Raw genomic sequence first — 5767 nt, forward strand, 5'->3', positions numbered from 1 at the left:
TTTTTTTGGCAGAACCGGGGATTGAACTCAGGCCCATGCGCTGCCCTTCCCTCATTTTGAGTGTCAGGTATTTGTCCCACCAATGAGAGAAGAGTAACTAACACAGCGAGCTTCACGTACAGTGAGACCTCCCAAACACCAAGGGCAGGGAAGATGTAGCTCGCTGCCAAGGTCTGTGATCCAATGCCCAGTGTCGCAAAAAAAAGTATGTTGGAAAGTAATTCTGAGCACATAGTTTTTAAGACAGTCTGGTTTACATAAAATAAGGATATACTACTGTTAAGTGAAAAAAAAAAAAAAATAGACTGGTGGTGTTCATGCAGGTGGTGTGTTCTGAAGAAAGAAATGATGAAGAGCTCTTTTCCTCCCGGGCTGTCTGAGGCTCGGCTGCCATCATGAATGACACAGTAACTATCCGAACCCGGAAATTCATGACCAACCGGCTTCTTCAAAGGAAACAAACGGTCATTGATGTCCTTCACCCTGCGAAAGCTACAGTACCTAAGACTGAAATTTGGGAAAAACTCGCCAAAATGTACGAGACCACACCAGATGTCATTTTTGTGTTTGGATTCAGAACCCATTTTGGTGGTGGCAGGACGACTGGCTTTTGCATGATTTATGATTCCCTGGATTATGCGAAGAAAAATGAGCCCAAACACAGACTTGCAAGACATGGCCTGTATGAGAAGAAAAAGACCTCAAGAAAGCAGCGGAAGGAACGCAAGAACAGAATGAAGAAAGTCAGGGGCACCGCGAAGGCTAACGCTGGTGCTGGCAAAAAGCCGAAGGAGTAGAGACTGTGCAGCGCCTGTCTGCAGTGACTGCGACTTTTTTCAAAAGAGGATTTAATAAACTGTAAAACTTAAAAAAAAAAAAGAAAAAAAGAAAAAAAGAGGGACCGGGGAGATGGCTCAGTGGAATAAGCGCTTCCGTGGCAAGTGCAAGGGCCTGAGTTCAATCCCCAGTTTCGCAAAAAAAAAAAAGAGAGAGAGAGAAATGATGAAGAATATGCAAGAAATCTTAAAAGCCTGGTCAGGATTAAAAGGGAGTGGGGTGGATGGAGAACAGAGATAACCAACACAACTTTATTATCCACGTATACATATATAGTTAAAGTTTTACTTATAAAAACAAGTTTTAAAACACAAAATGCCTTCATACCACAATGCTAAGTAAAATAAATCAGACACACAAACTGAAGTATCACATGGTTTCTCTTATGAGATTGAGAGAGAGAGAGAGAGAGAGAGAGAGAGAGAGAGAGAAAAGAGAGAACCAAAATAGCAAAATAAAAGACAGATAATAGAAGCAGGGAGACAGATCCTTACATAGAAAGGGATCAAGCCATGGAGAGAAGGAAGAGCGGGACGGGACAGGGATGAGAAAAGAACGAAGGTGTGCTATGGCCATGCCCCGACTCCACACAAGGAGCACGGTCATTCCGTACTGCAAACATGTACTAAGAAATACAGTGGTCCCTCACTTGTCATGGAGATTACGTTCCAGGCATCCAAGCGACAAGTGGAAATCAGCGAAGGAGTGATGTACTTTAGTATTTATATATATTTGAAGGCTTTATAAACCCTTTCCACACTCTCATAAACCTTTTCCACACTTTTAAAAACACTTATAATGTTAACCATTTTCTTTTTTTTTTTAATTTTATTTTATTTATGTGTGTGTGTGTGTGTGTGTGTGTGTGGCCAGCTCAGCCCGCCAGGGGGCGAGGCTGGCTGGCATGTGGTGCTGGGGGATTGAACCGTGGTCCCAGATGCTTTGCTAAGCTTGTTCTAAGTAGGTGCTTTAGACCACTGAGCCATCTCACCAGCCCCAATGTTAACCATTTTCTAAACTCATAAACCTAAGTAATTTTAACAACATAGGTATACTGCATGGTACTGCAAAATCCTGCACTATAGCAAAAACTCTGTGATAAATAATTTAGATTAGGGGCTGGGGAGATTTCTCAGGGGTCTAAGCACCTGCCTGGCGAGCACAAGGACCTGGGTTTGATCCCCAGTACCTCATGCAGCACCAGCCCCCAAACCAGGTGTGGTGGTGCACATCTATAATCTCAGTGCTGGGGAGGCTGAAACAGGAGGATCACTATGAGTCCAAGCTACACAGCAAGATCCTGTACCAAATAAATAAATAAATAAATGATTTTTTAAATAATAATTTAGAGATTAATTTTTTTGAAAACCTGTAGAACTGTAAGTCCGTGAAAGTTGAATCATGAAATAGCAAGGGACTACTGTATAATAAACCATATAGTTTGTTCTGTCAAAAAATAAAAACGTGACTAAGAACATAATAGGCCAGGGGCTGGGGCTGGGGCTTAGCATTAGAGTTCTTGCCTTGCATACACAAGGACCTGGGTTCAAGCCCAAGCACCACACACACAATTAAAAAAAAATAAAAATAAAAAGTAAGTCATCAACAAAGGTATAAAATGGGCAAGGGTTCACACATATTCCCAGCAGCATGATGACATCAAACATTTGTTTTATTTTATTTTTGGCGGAACCAGGGATTGAACTCAGGCCCTTGCGCCTGCCAGGCAAGTGCTTATTCTACTGAGCCATCTCCCTGGCCCAAAACATTTGTTTATGTCTACAGAGAATGTAAATATATACTCAGGTGTTTGGGCCTTTTTTTTTTTTTTTTTTTTTTTTTTTTTTTTTTTGGTACTAGGAATTGAACTCAGGACCTTGTACTTGCTTGCCAGGAAGGCACTTGTGCCACTGAGCTAGAGCCCAGCTTCTCAGGTGTTTTCGTAGCATGGCCTTATCTTCACAAATTATTTCACAAATGATAAAAATGCAGGTTCAAAGATTCTGTGTCCCCTCTAAGATAACCAAGCTCCTACACCAAACTGCACATCCACTGGGCTGACAGGGGTCCCTCAGAGCCTCTGCTCCAAAATAACCCTGTTCATGTGAGACTCACTGTGGCCATCTCCTTCAGGAACCCTGGCTGGATGCTGGCCTCACTGGTCTGGCTCACCGCAAGGTGTTGCTTCCATCTCACCCAAAGCACTCCTGTTCCAGCCCACTGAGCAACACAACACCCATGCAGGAGGGCTGCGTGGCACCCACCTTTCTGTGCTAGGGGCTGGAAACAAGGCTGACACCAGCAGACATGACCTTCACCACAGCCGGCCTGAAAATACCCTGCCAGGAGGGCAGCAAAGCCCATCTTCCAGCCCAGCACCAACAGACCGGGCTTGCATACTTCTAATTCTAAAGTCTGTAAAAGAAGATTACACTGAAGAGTTAACTGACCCCTGGCCAGGCACGCATACCTCAGAGCCCTGCTGACTCTAACTGTAGCAATCTCAGTGATATCAGTGGCAGACTGCTAGTCTGTGAGGGCATGACCCAAGAAGCCTGTGATGAAAGCTTAACCCCTCATTCAACAGTGCTGGGAGCAGGCCCAACACAAGGTCACTGGGCCACGACCCTGCTCATGAATGGACTGTCTTCATCAGAGGGAGTTACTATAAAGGGTGAGTTCGGTCCCCTCTTTTCTAGCTCTCCTCCACCACTTTCTTTGGAGGAAGATGAAAGAAGGTCATCATCAGGTACCACTGTAGCTTAGGGGCAGAGCAAGTGCCTAGCAACTGCAAGGCCCTGGGTTCTGCATCCAAAACAACAATTCTAAGTGATAACGTGAGAGGAAAAAATCATGGTAATTAATTTATAAAAAATTTTAAAAATGCCCAAACTGAATTTAGACCAAGGGAAATTATTCAAACTGCATATATTTTTATCAGCTTTTAATTTACCAAAATGGTGCAACTGGAACAAACATGATATTACTAGGGTTTGAGAGGCCGTCAGTTAGGCCTGGAGGAAGCCAGGTCCTACGTAACTTTCCAAATGCAACAAAAGAAAGCCAGAGAGTAACTGCCATCCTCTTCTTCCTCCTTCCTTTCTCTGAGGTCTAACACATGGCCTTCAATCTCCAATCCTTTTTATTTTATTCTGAGCCAGGGTCACACCAAGTTGCCCAGCCTGGGCTGAAACTTGGCGCTTTCCTTCTTTGGGCTCCCAAACAGCCAGGATCTCAGATGCGCACTGCCCCACCGGCACCACCATTCTCTGTTTCAGGGAGGGCCCACTCGAGCAGAGCTGGAAAGAAGTGGCTTTTGCCTGTGCATCTGTCTAGTTACCACCGGCTTCCTAAGTACTGGTGCACTTCATGTTTGCCATGATCAGTAACCAAAAGAGGTTAAGTAAAGACCTGAGCTTTCAGTTTCATTTTACATTAAAATAAATAAATAAAAATAAAAAATCTAATGCCCTTGGCAGGGTTAGAATTAACAGTCTGGGTTTAATCCTTGGTACAGAGAGGAGGAGAAGAATGGATGAATTTAAACTGGGTGTGGTGGCACACACACACACACACACACACACACACACACACACACACCCTGTAATCCCTGCACTCTGGAGGTTGAGTCAGTTTAAGGCCAGCCTGAACTGCCCTGTCTCAGAAAAATCAAAAACAAAATAATGGATGAATCTGTAGTCCCTAGATTGTGGTCCAGGCAAAGCCACTTGCTATTTACCTCACCCCTTCTCCATTTCCTCTCTAGCTGTCACCCTCTCCTACCCACCTCTAGGTGTTGGGGTACCCCAATCCTGAGCTGCTGCCCTTCTCTAGCAGTAGCCCTCTCTGAGTGGCATCCCCAGGCCCTCATGGCTTAAGTTTGTCCTACCTGTGCTTTACAAACTCAGGACACCTGCACTGCCCAGCAGGGCAGGTGGCTGAATCCCGAGAGTGGGGGCCTGGACACCTGCACTTCCGAAGCTCCCAGGTAGTTAAATGTACTGTCAACATTGAGAATCTGATCTACATTCACCTCTAGCCCTAAACTCTTCCCTATGTCCAAATGCCCATTAGCACCTGTTTGAATGTTAAGGTCCTCTCATACCCAACCAGTTCAAACCAGAACTCCCATCTCTCTCCCAGGCTTCTCTCCTCACTCCTACTCTTCTAATCATTCTCCATAAAAATCTTTTCAGTGCTATGTCTCTACTAATTCCCACAAATGGTTTCCACGATTCAGAAAATAAAATTGTAGACATCAACCACAGCCTGCAGGGACCTTCCTGCACCAGCCCAGACACAGCCTTCCTGTATCCCAGACAAACTACCACCACTATGCACTCAAGCACCCAGCACCTCCCTGCCTCAGCCTTTATGTCTGCGCTTCTCTTTTCCAGGAACACAATGTCTCCACCTACTTCTTCATGTTAGAGGTCAAATTTCACCTCCAAATTCCTTCCGACCAGCCTCCTGGAGTAGCCACACTCTCAGCTCTGCCAACCCTCCATAGGGTTTTGTGTTTCCCTTTCATCCAAAGCACTCATCACCACTAGAAGAGCAAAGCCCAGAGCCAGACCACCTGCAATACACTCCAGGCTTAGCCACCCACTGGCGCTGTGACCCTAGCAAGCTTAACTTCCTCGGTCATCTTCCAAGTGAGTGAGACAACAGTAATGCATGGGGCCAGGGACACAGCTCAGTGAGGCAGCACCTGCCTGGCAACCAGGAGGTCCTAAATTTGATTTCCTTACCCCTCTTAAAAACAAAACAGGGAAAAAAAAAACAGGGGGGGGGTCGGGGAAATGGCTCAGTGGTCTAAAGCGCCTACTTTGAACAAGCTTAGCAAAGCACAGGGACCGCGGTTCGATCCTCCAGCACCACATGCCAGCCAGCCCGCCCCCTGGTGGGCTGAGCTGGCCACACACACACA

The 5767-nt window shown here is 45.5% G+C and overlaps 1 pseudogene; it reads left to right on the forward strand.

Annotated features, from left to right (window-relative positions):
* The first annotated feature begins 380 nt into the window (after nucleotides 1-380).
* LOC105743379 lies at nucleotides 381-851 on the forward strand (annotated as a pseudogene).
* Nucleotides 852-5767: the final 4916 nt, after the last annotated feature.

This window comes from Octodon degus, unplaced genomic scaffold (genome assembly GCF_000260255.1).
Source record: "Octodon degus isolate 3935 unplaced genomic scaffold, OctDeg1.0 scaffold00006, whole genome shotgun sequence".
NCBI classification, from domain to species: domain Eukaryota; kingdom Metazoa; phylum Chordata; class Mammalia; order Rodentia; family Octodontidae; genus Octodon; species Octodon degus.